This window comes from Triturus cristatus, chromosome 4_1, assembly GCF_964204655.1.
Source record: "Triturus cristatus chromosome 4_1, aTriCri1.1, whole genome shotgun sequence".
In the NCBI taxonomy this organism is placed as follows: Eukaryota; Metazoa; Chordata; class Amphibia; order Caudata; family Salamandridae; genus Triturus; species Triturus cristatus.
The window spans coordinates 1,037,786,357-1,037,803,187 of NC_140585.1; the positions used below are offsets into that span (position 1 = coordinate 1,037,786,357).

The following is a 16,831-nucleotide window of genomic DNA, read 5'->3' on the forward strand; positions in this document are numbered from 1 at the left end:
AAATCAGAATCATTGAAAGAGCTTTTCTCTCCATAAAACCTCAGTTTATGAGTTTATTAGGCAATCCTTTAAACGTAAAACATGACTTCTTAGCAGAGCGTACAACATAATTAATTACATACTAACTAGTCTATTTGGGTTGACGCACCTGCTGTGGTTATCTGTATGCAACACTGCAGTCACAGGGTTGACTTCCATATTTAGATGTACTAGTTTTTCGTGCTGGCACAATGAGATATAAACCTGCTCAAATGGCAGCGTCCATCAACTTTAATTCAGAAAATGTATTTTTCGCAAAACAAATTGATACAATGACAACAGAGGTATCATCCATTATACCGGCTGGGTTGTGTAGACACATTTATGTCAAAAACAGCACCTTCAGAGGGTCTCACTTTTATTTTTTGTGATTATTAAAACTTTTGCTACCCAGTTAATTTGTAGCAAGCAAGAAAACAATGCACCGTCATAACCGTGAATAAATTAAGAATTCTAAAAAAAAAATAGAGGGAGATATCAATAACTAATTCAGTTTGTTAGTTATCAGGAATATATAGTTTTATTTCATTTCACAGAAGACAAAAGTTGCACCAACACATAACATATATTACACATCCCATATAAAAACAAAAAAAAGTTGTCAAAGAATGATTGGACCCTCAAAAACATCTTATGACAAGGATGATAGCTTACTTGTAGCTTTCCACACACAATTAAACGAGTGTTTTTTGAGCAATATGTTTGGTGGTGTGACCATGGCGGCATAGTAATTAAATGCTGTTGTTTGACAGTGTTTCTTGTTGAAATGTTAAATACAATGGGAGTTGTAATCTTGAAACAGACTTTATTTGTTTATAAATCTATTTTTCTTAAACACTTAATTTTTGGGTTTTTATAAGGGAATCCTGGGTGAATACAGCATAAAATTTTGACAAGTTTGGTGCACCATCAATGAATACATTTTATAATTGATCGAAAATGAGGTGCAATGTTCGCAAACATATGTATCAGCATATTGTATATACATATTATCTAGCACAAGCCAGCAACGTTCATCAGACCCTTAGTTTGTCGTGCCATTTAAAGATGAATGTCCTCCCAGGCGAGCATGCTGAAGTATGTCTGGCATGCTGGTTGCAGTAGTTTGATTTGATTTGATTAGTGCATTTGTAAAGCGCAGGAATGCCCTGGGGCGTCCTGGTTCTACAGAAAGGTGGGCCAAATAAGGTTGCTGGAGTAGTGTGCAAATTGTGGAAATTGAAAAAGAGCCAGGTTTTCAGCACCTTTCTAAAAGACAGAAGCGTAGGGCTGCTCTTTATGGTGATCAGGAGTAGGTTCCATGTCTTGACTGTCCCTAGCAGGAAGCTTTTTCCGCCCCGGCGTGCTTTCTTGAACCTGAGTGTTTGCAGAAGTTTACTGTCTTCGGATCTTAGACTTCTAGACGGCACATTCCCTTTCAAGTGAGCCCTCAGGAATTGAGGCCCTGCGCCATGTAGTGCTTTAAAGGCAAGACACTGGGATTTAAACGTAATCCTCTTGTCCACCGGGAGCCAGTGGAGGGCTCTTAAACCGGGGGAGACTGGCTTGAACCTGGGGATATCCGATACTAATCTGGCTGCCGTATTTTGAATGCGCTGCAACTTTTGTAGATGCTGAGATTGGATCCCCATGTACAGGGCGTTGCCATAGTCCAACCTGGACAGGGCTGATGCAGTTACCAGTGTTTTTAGGGCATCGGATGGGATAAATGGACGGATTTTCCTGATCATTTTTAGGATGAACCAAACGGTTGCGGAGACGGTGTTGATCTGACTATTGAATGTCAGTTTATCGTCAAAGATGAATCCTAAATGTTTGACTTTCGGCACTGGGGCTGGGCAGTTGCCCACACTGGCTGGCCACCATCTAGGTAACCAGAAAGCTGAATCAGAGCCCAGCAGCAAGACCTCAGTCTTTGCGCTGTTCAATTTTAGGCAGTTGGACTGCATCCACAGGTTAACCTGTGTCATGCAGCAGTTTAAACGGTCAGCTGTCTCATCCACATTTCTTGAGACTGACCCCACCAACTGGGTGTCGTCAGCGCAAGAGACGACTGAGAACCCAAACTGCCTGATTGAAGCCAGAGGGGCCACATATACATTGAAGAGTGTGGGACTCCAAGACGAGCCCAGTGGCACACCGCAAGTACATTTAAAAGGCTCGGAGGAAAAGGCTCCAAATTCTACTGAAAAGGTCCTATCGGCAAGAAAAGATGACAATAGCGTGATGGTGGTATCTCTGATCCCCAGCTCAGATAGCCTACTGGCTAATATTTCATGGTTCACCGTTTCGAAGGCCGCCGATAGATCTAACAAAATCAAGGCGGTCTTGCCCCCCTGTATCTAGTATTGCCCTTAGTTCCTCTGCAGCCATGACCAGAGCTGTCTCAGTTCCATGCCTCTCCCGGAACCCGTACTGTCAGGGATCTAGAAGGTTCCTTATGGGAATAAATGCAGTAAGCTGTGCATTTAGTATTTTCTACAGCACCTTGGCCGAAAATGGGAGTCTGGATAGGTAGATAACTGCTGGGATCATTAGGGTCAAGATTCGGTTTTGATTGAGGCTATTTTCCAGACATCTGGAAAAATGCCAGACTGAATTACCTCATTGAAAACTAACCCTAATTGTTCACTTAATATTTCCGGAATCCGGTGCAATACTTTGGGAGGACAGGAGTCCGCTGGAGCCCTTGATTTAGATGTTTTTTACCACCTGAATGATCTATTCTAATGTGGGAGGGGGGAGATGAATTGGCGGAAATAGGATCTGTAAATGCTGTATTGTTCTTAGGGAAGGACTCCGCACTGTCCCTAAAGGATTTATACACCCTCTCAACTTTATTCTTGAATGACTGTCCCAGTATATTGCAGAATTCAGCACTGCTTTCTATCCAATGTATAGCTGGTAGTTTCGCTAATTTTTTAGGTCGAGCCTAGAGCAGTGCATACTCTGCTTGCCCGACTTTAGTAAGGGGCTTTTCAAAGTGCTACCCGCCGGCCACCAACTTGCGGTTACGTGCACAAGCGCCTCTCCAATCATTGCTACACGCGCATCCCTCGCGTGCTTCGCACGTCTCACCGCGATCGCGATGACGTGCTAAGCACGCGAGGGATGCGCACGCAGCAATGTCCCCTGAAAAGTACCGTCCCTCGTAGCTTATTTCCAGTGTCATTGTTAGGTGCGAGCAGCTGTGGTGCATTTTGGAGGGTGGGAGGGAGCTTGTCTTTGTAAGAAGGGGCAAAGCTTTTCTCATGGTAATACACACGGGCATCTCCACCTCTGGGTTTCACAGACCCTTTACTCCTGTGGATAGACACTGTGGATAGACACTGTCGTAAATGGAATGAGGCTTCAGAGTGGGTTGAGCAGCTGCGGCTGACATCTGTGTGCAACTCGAATATCGCATGCTTGAATCCTTGACTTTTCATCTTTCTACTGTTTCTCTATTTACAATGGGAGATATCTTATGCCAAATAAGGGAATATTGGTAGCATAACTATGTTTAACATTTTTCGGTCTCTCTGTGAAACAATTATTTAATCCTACCCTGGATCCGTTCGAGCTCTCAAAGTCCCCATTGCAAAATGTGTCACGTTTGTTTCACGCTCCAGGATTTTTAATTTGCATCAGCTGGCATTCTGATGTGTAATCGTTCTGATGTACTCCTTCATATCTAATGGAAAATGCAAAAACCAAAGTTCACAGCGCAGTGAGCAGAAGTAGCTGAACATCTGACACCAGACATGGGATCACATGAGTGTCGTTTCAGGCTCTCTGACATGTGACAGGCGTGTTGCATGTCGCAGGCAGCACGTGTGAGCCCATTCTCTGCTACACCTGCAGTATCTTCCAGAAGCAAGCAGCAGAAGGTGAACAGCCAGTGTCACCCTTAAGCTCCGTCAAGCACTTGTGAGGTGCTGTCACAGCAAATTCTTAATAAGCCAACCTCGCGCATGTAGACTGCTGTGTGGGAGAATACACGCGGTGTTTGGCTGTATTTATTTGTGCCCGCTCTCTATATCTGCCCGCATATGGCAAAACATGTTGTTGTTTTTTGTTTGTTTTTTTAATTTAGAAGCTGCAATCCGCAAATATTTTCCTTGCTGCCTAAAAAGAAACCTGGTAAGATGTGTTTAAATTTCTTAAGATCATCTATGAAAATGGCGCTTTACTGTAGCTCATCAGGTGCCGTGTCATCCTTGTCCCACTCCTTGCTTCATAAGGTGTCTACACCCTGAAGAGAGACAACCTAGTGTCTACCTGAACAGGGGAAACATGTAAAGCCGTCACCTCTCCCTGCCTGCCTCTCTCAGCAGCACAATATCCTTGGTGCAACAACATCAACTGTTGCATGGCTAAACACTTATAAGGTCCCAAAAGCAAGACCTATTGGCTATGCCAATGCTTGTTTACTGTTGAGAAGAGCTCCCTGCTAGAATTACTTGCCTGAAGGATTTTTGATGAGAAGTTACTTTTTTCTTCTAAAATCAGTTTCTTATAGTCTGCCAACGATTGTGCATACTTCGTTTTTTTCTATAGGGTCATAGCTTGCTCTCCACTTTCTTTCAGCCCTTCTACAGGTTTGTTTTTGAGCTCTTAGTTTATCAGAGAACCATGGTTCTAATGGGTTTTTCCACCTATAAAGGAAACTCTTTGTAGGGACTAGGAGATCTACTGCTGTTTTGATTCACGTGGATAGCCTATGAACAGAGGAGTTGGTGTTGGTTGTGAGGTCTGGTTTTGTGCGGAGTAAGGATGCTTGTAGAGTGAGGGGGTTGATATTGGCCCAGTCCCGATGGGTGACTGAAACTGGTGGACTTGCGGATCTTGCAATGTGCTGATCAGTACTTAATTTAAACATTATGGCTTTATGGTCTGACCATGGGACAGGTTTCACTTCTGAGACTTTAAATAATGGATTTGACGTAAAAATGCCATCTAGGGTATGCCCTGCGACATGAGTATCGTGCTTGACGATTTGTGTCGGGGAGAAGCTAGCCATCATATCACCTAGTGAGGCTGTATAATGATCTACCTGTTTTTCTAAGTGATAATTGAAGTCTCCTAATATTGTAAAATTGGACGCGTCTAGACTGGGTTCTAAGAGGGGCTGATAGCATTTAAAAAAAAAGGTTCTTGCCCTAGTAGGCCTGTATAAAAGAATGCCTTTTAGTGTATAGTTATTACTTAGCAAGATCAGAAACGATAGCGTTTCACAGTCAGGGGGGGCTTCCAGGAACTTGCAAGATATCTCTAAATATGGTTGCTAGTCCCCCCACCCCCACCCCCACCCTTTTCGCTCCGTCGGCTCTAGTGATCAAATATCCTTCTGGAATTGTTAAGGCAAGGTCAGGGTCAGAAGACTCATCTGCCCAAGTTTCTGTAACAAATGCCATATCAAGCCTATGTGCGCCCACCATTTTTGCAACCTCTGTGTTGTGTTTGGTAGTGACCGTGTGTTGATCAGTATAGCTTGGAATACCTTTGTGGTTATTTTGTGTGATAGTTTGTGCTGGGGGAATATAGTCTTAACTTTGGTTGATGCTCAGATACAGTTTACAGTACTGACACTGCTTAGAATCACTCTGGAGTTCTAGTAGAGGTCAGCAAGCGATTATATCAGCTTTTTTTAGCCTGAGTAGTTAATCTCAGGAGTATTTAGTGATAACGCTTGCCTCGAGGGGAAAACGTGCAGGGGTTCCGGCGCTGGCCGTGGTCCAGGCACGGGCGGGCGCAGACAGGCTTGCCTTTAGCGCGCCGGCTGCATGCGTCCACTCTGGCATCAGGCTAAGTAGGGTGTGCAGCGGGAAGACTAGCCCGCGCACCGCCCGGAAGGGCCTGCCTGCCCCGGAAGTGAGGGAAAATCAGAGGCCAAAGGAATACGCCCTCTGCACAAACGGCACTTGCCGTGGCGGACCAGGACCGGAAACCAGGCTACCAATCTCCCAGGACACTTCCACAAAAAATAACCCAGCCGTGAACTAAGGTAACGGTGGGAAATCCTAAATGTGGGAGTAATCGTACGTGTTTTTTTAATCGGTTCATGTCCCTTTTGACATAACTTTTCAATTGTAGCCAAATCCTTTCAGGCTAAACATCCTATCATTACGTAGAGCAGTCAGCTATTCCATTGCATAAATGTGCCACATCTTGGTCCACCACAGTGTAAGGCCCGGAGGAAGGTAGTTCTTCCAAACGTGGGCTATTGTGAGGCGCTGCCAAAAACAAGAAGTTAAGTACCACTGCCCCTAGGAGTCATGTTGGGGTAGACCGAGTCTTCCCCCTCCCTGTCCAACAGAAGCAGCAGTGGCTCCAGTGGCAGAACCGCCAAGCAAATCAGGTGGATCTGTTGAAGCACCTCACTCCAGAACCATTTTACCAGTGCACACTGCCACCACATATGGAAATAGATGCACCACTCCCCACAACCCCTCCAGCAAAGGTAAGTAACCCCTGTCATATCACGTATGCATACTGCAGTAAATTACCATCTGGTGAGTAGTTTGTAGGGGTTAGACTTGTTTGAAGGCAAATTGATGTCCCAGCTGCCCATGTTCAAAGTCACTGTCAGGTCTCATCTGGTTTTGATGTCCTGAGGTCACGCTCCCAACGTGACTGATATATGTGGTTATGTGGCTGTGAAAGGCCACAAAGAACTGTATATAAATGAGTAATACCCTTCTTCAGGTAACCCTAGGTAACCAATTGCTCAAGGGGTGTTTTGGCATTGCTTCCCTTTTCCTTGACTGTTTCTGTGTTTGCCCAGTGAAGGAGTTGGGTGAGGTGGAATTAGTCTGCGTTAGATAGCTGGATGAGTTGTCTACATGCATGTCTGCCTCAATACAGGTTACCCAGTAGCGGGGCCACTGCCACTCACTAATCTTGAAAAGTGGTATTCATCATGCTCGATGGGAAACGCTGGATTCTGCATGATGGGGGGGAGAGTGAGAAAGGGTACATTGTAGCAGCCTAACTCCAGTTGATTTTGTCTCACTGCCTCAGGAGGATGGCAGTAGCATAGAGGGGCTTGTGTGGGGCTAAAAAACCAACCCAGGATCTCATTCGCATGAATCAGTTTAAGGGGGTGGAGGAACAACCCTACTCAATGAGCACGCAGGGTTTAGTGTAGGGTAGACAGTGCCAAGCCAAGACAGACTGGAGTCGGAGGCGTGAATGTGATATTCTATATGGGGAAACCCCAAGCCCCCTCCCACCATGCGCCTGTCAAGATTCTTCCTTCGTACTCTTGGTGTGGAATTGTGCCATACAAACTGGAGTTGCTGTTTCTGAGTTTGGAGTATGGTCTCAATGGTATCTGTAGGGGTAGTGGAAGTGGCATAAGGTAATTGGGGGAGGTAGTTCATTTTAATGTCATTAATGCAGCTGAGCCATGAGATCTAGAGCCTCCCGACATCTAAATAAATCTTTGAAAAGCGCTTTTAGCACAGTCGGGATATCATTAGCATATAAAGTGCGGGTGGAATTCCTGAGCATGATTCCCAGGTAATGCAGGGAAGAGGCATTTTACAAGAAACCTGATGCTGTCAATAAACGACGAGACACTCCAGTGAGGTCTGCCACTCCTGGGCCTGTAGACTTTGCATAGTTATTACGAAAGCCAGAGGCCTCTTCAAATTGTTGCAACTCAGTAGGATGTGGCAGGGCAGTGTCATCCACGAAGAGCGCTAGCTTATACTGTTCACCATATACCCCCATCCCTTTAATCTCTGGATTACATTTTCAGTGGTATATTAGTTGCTCCATAGTGAGCGCGAAGATAAGCGGCGACAGAGGACACCCTTATCTAGTGCCTCTTTTGGCGATATTGAGGTAATAAACCTATTAATTTAAATAATAAATGGAATGTTAAGAGATGGGGATGTTGATTTGAAAATGAATTTTAGACTTCACCTTTTGAGTATCCTACATGACTCCGACCTATGAGATTTAGATACATTCTGAAATTGATTCAGTGAGGTGAGATTCCACTTTTTGTTGGTGTAATGGGGCAATGAGGCTTTATAAATTAATTCTTTGAATTTGTTTTCCAGCAGTGACATAAAATTGTCTGGGTTAGCACTATGGTCCTGGTGTTGGTCCCAGAAAACTGACTGAGTGGAACGACACCTTGACATGTACTCATCGATTGAACTACTATATGTAAATTGCTGTGAGTATCAACCTTGTTATTGGATAGCTTTGGGAGTCTAATGATGTTTTAACAACTTTTTTAGCTTTTATATCTGATATCCAATATTTTTGTCATGTTTTGGTGCAACTTTTTGTCATTGCCTTTGTAAAATGATAAAAAATATTTTTTTTTATAATTAATCAATAGAATTTATTATAGATAGCTCCTCTTGTATTGAGCATTTTTGACTGACTCCTGGTTAAAACTGTGTATTTTTTTCTTGCTTGTTTAAAATTATCTGGGTACAAAAAAAGTTTCAATAATCACAAATTAGTAGAAATGAGATCTCATTGGGTGCTTGTTTGATATTTTTTTTTAAAAATTGACACTACTAGACCCCTGACAAACAAGGGAGGGCGACGTGACAGGAACTGCACAAACATCATTCGAACTTTATGCAAACCCAGTTCTACTAAAATAGCATGACCTGGCTTTGCATTAAGTCCTAGCTTCTAATGAAACTATGTTTAAACATTGGTCAAATGGAATATTTAATGATAATCCCACAAATAATGTGTAATTGTCATGGAAGTACCGTTTTGTGTACTGGAGGGCGTACCTCTGCTGCTCTCCGTTTTGTGCCACGGCTCGATGCTTAGCATCACTCTAGAATGTTATTTTTTGTGCAGCAGCAAGCTATGACATTTCTGCGCCTCGTTGTAAACATTGCGCTATGCAATTCTTTACAGTCCCCTCAATGCAGTACAGCAAATGTCCATGCATCATTACATTGCCCGGCTTTTAGTAAAGCTGGGACCGATGTTTAAGCAGGTTATTTCAACTTTCCTGTGACTTCAAAAAGATGGGGTTGGGAAAAAATGCTATTTATTAGTATCTAGGGTACATTACATTTAGTGCATGCGCTTCATGTATGGTTATTAATGTTTATGAATCCTCGAAGCTGCTTTACAGTTGTTGGCCTGTACTCCATTAGTCGGCATCTTATTAATGCTGACCGAAGACCCTGCAGGGCTCACTATTCAAAGAGGTTATCGATCTGGCAATGAGTAAGTCAGTAGTTGCTTCAAATATATGAGCCGTAGATCTGTATTTTTCCTACAAAACAGTAAAAAAAAAAGTAAAGATTTCCATGCAGAAACAGTTAATGGAACGGCTTTAGCGTCCCCGTCAATCTGAGTCTGAACGGGCTGGAGGGGCTCTCTGCTGCTTGAATGGGCCACTGGTGGCCAGGGCAGTTAAGTGTATTGCAGCACTTAGCAGCCCCATGATAAGTGGGGTATTTACTCAGATATGCCATCAGTTTTTAAACCCACACATCAGCTCGCTGGCTCTAGGTAAACAACAGGCACATTGCAATTGTTTGCAGCCTATTGAGAAAGTAAACAGGGTCGTTTTGTCTGCCGCAACCTGCTGCGTCTGGGAACTCTAGCCGCCAGTTGATGGCTGCGATAAGACACAGCACCCCGGGAGCTGCCCGTCAAGTCTGGGCTGGGGCTGCAGTTGTTAACACTGTCTGCCTTTTCACTCAGGCGGGTGCCTGTCAGACTCCAAGGACTCAGAGGTTGCATCCTAACAAGTTGTCTTGACGGCCTTTTTTTAACACACCCCAACTCAGTTGCAAGCGGGGTCGTTTTTTGGTCCTACGCTTTCAAAAGGCAACTCACAACAGTGTTGGAAAGACGACAGGTGGTGTGCTCAGAAGACTGCAAGGAAATGCACCGGCTCCCCCAAAAATTGATCAAAATGTATCTTTTTCTGATGAGTAGTTTGACAAAATTCGAAAGACAACAGCACATACGAAAGAAGTGGGTTTGTGAATAAGATTGGTCTAACATTATTTGAATATTCACCGGAGTCCCGATCGTGAGTTTTTTTTTTTTGTCATTTTCTGCCCAAAAAGTTCTGCTTCCAAGAACACCTTTACATTAAATCCTCGTCGAATGTTCGTCAAAATCTTGAGTTAGCGTTTGGTATTTGAAGTAGGACACACGTTCGCCCACAAGCTTATGTCACGAACAGCGCAGTTAGTTTTATTATTCATGAAAAGCACCAAAAAAAAATCCGCTTTTTAAAGCAGATAAGCGTTTTACGGTTTGGCCAGAGTGTAATGCTTTTTTACCTTTCCATCTTTGATCAGAGCCATTATCATTCAAGAGGTATTGATGTCCTCTGTGCTCACTATGAGAGCAATTTTATGTATAACTGCTATATTAGGAGACCATGCGTCTGTTAAAATATAACAATGATGACATGATATGTAAATCTTAACTATTTAACAGTGTCGTGTACTGTACGCGCGGAACCATCCATGCAATAAAAAAAAGCTCAATTTTATCGAAAGTTATAGAGATAAAGGTCAGAGTTCGTCACGACGCATCCACCCATCCAATCCCTGAAGAGGAAAGCTGCAAACTAGTATTCTTCCACTCACGCACTTTTTCGCTTCTCCCACCTACTCACCCAAAGATATAGAGAGGCTGAAAGGAGTGACACTTTTTCATCAGTCATCCTCCATCTCTACTTACTGCGTGATACTGATTTGGAGAGGACGCTTACCGTGGAACATTCTTCATGAGACCACCAGGATCCTAAATCCTTATCTCATTTTGCCTGTTTTGGCCATCGACGTCAGAGACTAGCATAGCTTATTTGCACAGATTTGTAATGCGCTTACCACCCTCCACTACAAAAAGTATAGCTGTATTTATTTCATGCGTTTGTGTTTTCCTGTTAATCAACCCCACCAGCTTCGGGGCTCCTTATCAAGTGCAGCAAGGACGCAAAGTTATGGTATTATGAAACAGCCTTCCTCGTTTAGTTGAGCACTCTTTCCCAGTAGGGGAGTGTCACAGCTAGCCCCCGTCTGGTATTCTTGGTGCTAAGAACCCAACCAGCAAGGCATTATATATGTCTATCAGTTTCTCTGTGGTTCCCGGTTTTACCAAATCGTTTCAAAGAAAACGTAGACAGTCAACGATTTCAAGCATGCGATATCGAGCAGAAAGGTAATTATGAAAACTGAGAATACTATAGATAAATAATGTATGTAGTGATTTAAATGAACACGGGCTGTCCGGTGTGTAGCACCTACATTACTTTTATTTCAACAGTAAAATAACAGCACTTCTCAGCAGAAATGCAATACTTTTATTTATTTGTTCATTTATTTTTATATGTATTTGTCGAGAGCAAACTGACATCCGCAGGCATCCTAGCACTAGAACTGCAGAGAGACACATGGGCGGGGGACAAACTCAAACAGTGACGCACAAAACAGTGAAAACGTGCAATCTCATCAGAACAGGAGAAGGGGTGGGGGAGTCATGAGGAGCCTCAAAGAAATAGGAACGTTTTTACCTTTCTATAAAACATCTGATGATAGGTGGTCAGGCTAAATTCGAGGGGAAGCTCGTTCCAGAGCTTAGTCCCAAGGATTGTCTCCTTGATTGGGCCTTATAAGTGCTTTAAATGGGCAGGTACTATCCACTACTGAGTACCTACACTTCTTTAATTTGAAAGGGAGATTACCTGCACTTCTCAGCACTTCTGCATTACTTTTATTTGGAGAGTACCTGCACATATCGGGAGCAAACAGGTACTCTAACTAGTGAGTACACGCACTTCTATATTTCCTTTTAAAGCACGGGGCGTTATGCAAGCGAGGGACATAAAGTAGCAAGAGGGATCCTGATCTGTGGAGTCTTCCTAGATGACAGAGAGAAATTAGGGAAAACAGGAGTTTGGAACTCTTGAGACGATAGGGCCGATGAACCAGGCAGAGGACCTTCAACTGGGTGTGCTGTTTATCCAGAAGCCAATGTAGGGCATGGAAGCCCTCGGACAAGTGACAGAATTTCTGAAACCTAGCCACAAGTCATGAAGCAATGTTTTGTATCATCTGCTACCCAGGGATTTGAAAGTCAGGGTATTGCCATATTCCCATTGAGATAAAATGATAAAGTTGATAACCCTTGTCCACTTGTCCTGAGATAGAGAGAACAAGCATTTTCAGAGAGAGTTAAGGACCAGAAAACAGAATGTCTATTTTTGGGAGATCTGAGAGTTGAAATAGGTTTGGGTCATAGCAGATCCACAGTTTCTTTGCCACTGGCACTGGGAAGGGGGAACGTTGCCAGAAATGAAGGGCAAAAATCATCTGACCAAACTAATTTGTTGCATAACATCACAATTTTAATTTTATCAACGTTCAGATGTAAAAGGTTGGTTGCCATCCAAGATTGAAGGGCCAACTAGCAGATCCGACCTCGGGTGTCTGTCGAACCCTCAGAATCAACGCAGCCCACTGAGACTAAGGAGCTCAATTTGCCTGTGATGTATATAACGCCCAAAGAGCTCAAAAAGCGAATAGAGCCCTCGGTATTAAAACTGTCTGCATCACTTGTATCTCGGAGGCAGTCTGCACCCAGAACCCCAGTCGTCGTGGTGAAGGGTGTTGAGATAGATGGTACGGCTGCTGCTGGTGAAGGGTAGGATGGAGCAGATTGCAAATGCAGGGTCAGTTGAAATTGTCATGACTGGTAATGTTGTGAGGGCAGGGTAAGTTGACAGTGCAGGCAACTTTAAAGTGGGGTCCATGTTGGACTGCAGCCATGGATCTCTTGTACACCATAAAAGAGCTGGGTGTCTAGAGAGTGGCTTCTCTTTGCTTTATTTACCTTCATCTTGTTCACCGGCCCTCAGCACCTCTGCGTCCGAGCTACCGGATAGTGGTGCCATATCTATATTGGATGAGGTTGTCCATGCAGCCCCTCACACAGCCCCAATAGTTATACAAAAAACTCTACTGGATTTGTTTTTAAGGTACCCATAGGTGAGGTTAGACGGGCAGAGGCCTCACAAGTTTTGGAACTGAAGAATTATCAGTTTGGGCGGTACCTCTCAGCGATTCAGGGGATTTGAAAAGAGGGTCATTCCGTTTATCCAAGAAGTCGGGCTCACGACTCCGCCGAGTGGTCTAGGAGATGTTCTAGATGCCCTGGCTATACCAGCTACTGCCTCTGCCCTCTCCTGTGTGGATCCAGATTCTTTGGAAAACCATTTGATAGCTCTTGACTCACAAGACACTCTCAAGCATTTTCTCACTTTTCAGAGGGTGAGGGGGAAGACCCCCCTCCAGAGGTGTTCTCGGGTTTGGGCTCTGGCTCAGGTTCTGGATAAGCTCTAGCTCTGATCATTTGCAGCTTCAATGTCCCCAAAATACAGAATTTAGTAACTAATGAGGACTCCCAGGGACCACAGAGCTCTACAAGAAGATAGAGACAATGGATTAAAGGAGAGGTTATCAATGCCCGTCTTGGGGGGCATCCAAGCTAAAAAAATGTAAGTATGTCCAACCTAGACACCCTTCTGGTGGGTGACGTCGGAAGTGATGAAGAGGTAGATGATCTCCTGTGAGGCTCGGAGGGCACAGATCTTACACCCACAAACACTCCTCAGCTGGACACCAGCCTGCATGAAGATAGCATAAAGGGCAGGTAGTCTGGGCTCTTTTCTAACCCAGAGCTTGTGGCACATGCATCTGACCTGACAACTGCTTGTGAAAGGCTATCTGTTGCCCAACCCATTCAGGGCAGTTGTGTCCATTCACCTACGTTGGCATCCATCTAAGAGCTTTTGCTGACTCACAGGGAGGAGCATAAGAAGGATTCACTCTCCTTAAAAACAGCCCACTTCCAAACACAGGTAGTTTTGCATAAGATTTCAAAGAATATGGACACACTTCAGTGTAGGCTGAAGGATATTGAATCTGTTCGATCCAATTTCAGTCTATGGACCAACACACTCTGGGCTTTGTCGTGGAGCATGAAATTAAGTTTGAGGACATGGCATACAAGATGGCGGACATGGAAAATTGAATGTGTTGAAATTATCCACAGGTGTTTGTCATTCCAGAAGGTCAGGAAGGGGGACGATGCCAGAGGTTATATAGTTAATCCATTCAGACAGGCGTTCCCATAATTAAACGATTGAGGAATTGGCAGTCAAGTGCAAAGGCACACACTTTCCTTTTCTGAAAGTCAAACAAGGGCAAGCTACACAATATCCTAGAGCTGTTCTGATTTATGAGGGCAGCTATATGTTTCGGCAAATGATTGATTAACTCGCCTATCCCCTTAACCCTGTTACATCAGGTGAGGTGGAGTTCTTTGTTCATTCGGGTTTCTGCCATGTGACGGTGAAATGTAGGTGGAAGCTCAGAGACTTTATAACGACTTTCAGCAGGTTGGGTATCTGTTGTGGAACCTGCCAAATTGAGACTCTCTTAGTAGGGGCAATTTCATTTTTGTCAGGATCTGCTTAATGTTCAGTACCTTTTTACGTCTCGCCTGGCGAAAAGTATCGCATGCGCTGCTCTCTTCAGAGAGACATTTTGCAATCGATTCTTCAAAGCCTTACATGCACGCGCAGGGATGGACAAAGATGGCTGCTCTCGCCATTTGTCCAAACCTAACAGCATGCGTGTGCATGTAAGGACAGTGGACAGCCTGCCGCCATCTTGATAAATACGCGTGCTTTCACTTTAAACACGGAGTGCTTAAAGTAAAAGCACGCTGCCATGCGCGCGCGCGCGTGCACTGCGCGCCAGCCCGGCCGAACTCCCTTAGATGTATTCTGCATGTGACGTCACCATGTCTTTTACATCCGGCAGTGGCACTAATGTTCCAGCGCTGAATTTCCTGCTTCTTTTCTTAATACTGGAACAGACCTCTTTGCTATAGCCCCGTCACCTGCATCACTTATTTCTGTCTCGGTAAAAAAAAAAACCTTTCTGCATGTTCTCTTTTATACCTTCTGTTCTCCCTTTGGCTCGCCTGCACTTGCCCCCTCTATTCGTACCTGCTTGGTATCGGCTGTGTTTTTATTCCGGGTTGCAGACTTCCTCCTTGCTGCTGACCTGGAACTAGATGTCGCGTGATTGCCATCTTCCGGCTGCAGCCTAATCCCTTTCTTGCTTTGTACCTGTACTCTCTGTATCAGCACGGTTGTTCTGCGAGAAGGCGAGCTGCGGGAAGCTCTCACAAACGTCTTCTAAACATCCACCCAGTCAAAAAACCCTAATCCTCCCATTCTGTTAATCCAAAGCAGAAGCGCTACCCCAGGTGTCTGTTACACAGGGCGTCATGTCCCTTGTGGTCTGAAGTACAGAATCCAATTGAGGTCTTAACCACATTTGGTCGTATTACCGGAGGTCTTAGTTCTGCAGTCGTTTCAATTGTTGCCCAGAAGAGGTTCACAGGCTTCCGGTAGAGCATTCTTAGGCGGGTCTGTCTTATTAAGAATGCACATTTATTTGCTTTTCTTATTCATGAAGCTCGTATATGACGTGTCTTGGAGGTGATAATGAAGCACAGACAAGCATGAATTAGACAACAATAGCTGCCCTCTGAAAACAAAAGCCTGTTTGTTTATCACACTTTATACCACCCTTTTGAGGCTATGAAAGGATACAAATAGGCTGTATTATTTGCCCAATTTAATCACTAAGAGGGTCCCGCGTGATAACAAGATCACCGTCGACATCAGCAGCGAGCGTTTCACTAAAAGAGCAATCATGACACTTTACCAGCAAAACACGAGGCGCATTCTTAGGCGGCTCTGTCTTATTATGAATGCACAATTATTTGCTTTTGTTATTCATGAAGCTCGTATATGACGTGTCTTGGAGGTGATAATGAAGCACAAACAAGCATGAATTATGGACCGGAAATAAACATATGTTTTCGCCTAAATAAGTGAGAATTGTGTTACTGCCAGGAAAATCTTTGAGAATTTATTCCAGCACCTGTTCCCAGCTGCATATATATTTACATTGAGAGGAACTTTTAATTGGCTTCGTCCAAATATCAATCTGGAGGTCAGGAAGGCAGCGGGTACGCTGGAGATGAGACGTTATGCCCTAAATCGTTCACAGATGAGCCTTGGGTGTGAAAGTGAGGGGAGAAAGACAATAGCTTCGTGCAAAACTGAACACCTCATAAGGTAAAAACATTTGAAAGTTCCATATGTCAACTGCATTTCTTCTTCCCTTTGTATGCGATTTTTAAAACAGGCTGCGTCTACCATTGTGGCCCCAGTGACCGAGCTGATTAATCTGTCTCTGTCACAGGGAGTGGTGCCACCTGGATGGAAAGGAGCGGTCGTCAAGGCCCTCCTGAAGAAGCCGAGCCTTGACCCCACTGATCTGGCTAACTTTAGGCCGATTTCCCTGCTCCCGGGTGTGAGCAAGATTGCGGAAAGATTGGTTAACCATCAACTATCTAATTTCTTGGAGACCAATGGCCGGCTACGGGATTCCCAGACGGGATTCCGCCCTGGACAGGGTACCGACACCGCCCTTCTGGCCGTGGTGGAGGAAGCCAGGTGCATTCTGGATTCAGGAGGGTCAGTGGCAGTGATCCTCCTGGACCTGAGTGCAGCTTTTGATACCGTAAACCACCAGGTATTACTCCAACGGTTGGAAGGGCTGGGTGTCACATGGATGGCTTTGAGATGGCTTGCCTCCTTCTTAGGAGGACGGTCATTTGAAGTGTGGGAAGGAAATGAGAAGTCTCCCCCCTTTGCCCTCCAGTGTGGGGTCCCTCAGGGCTCGTCGCTGAGCCCTACCTTATTTAATGTATA

The 16,831-nt window shown here is 44.5% G+C and overlaps 1 long non-coding RNA gene across 1 annotated transcript in view; it reads left to right on the plus strand.

The window, feature by feature from the left end:
* LOC146856015 (uncharacterized) overlaps positions 1–16,831 on the plus strand; it is a 230,141-nt gene that overhangs the window by 78,293 nt on the left and 135,017 nt on the right. Inside the window, exon 2 of the long non-coding RNA XR_014980896.1 lies at positions 8,091–8,209. This is a non-coding gene — a long non-coding RNA (uncharacterized LOC146856015). The remainder of the gene's footprint in view (positions 1–8,090; positions 8,210–16,831) is intronic.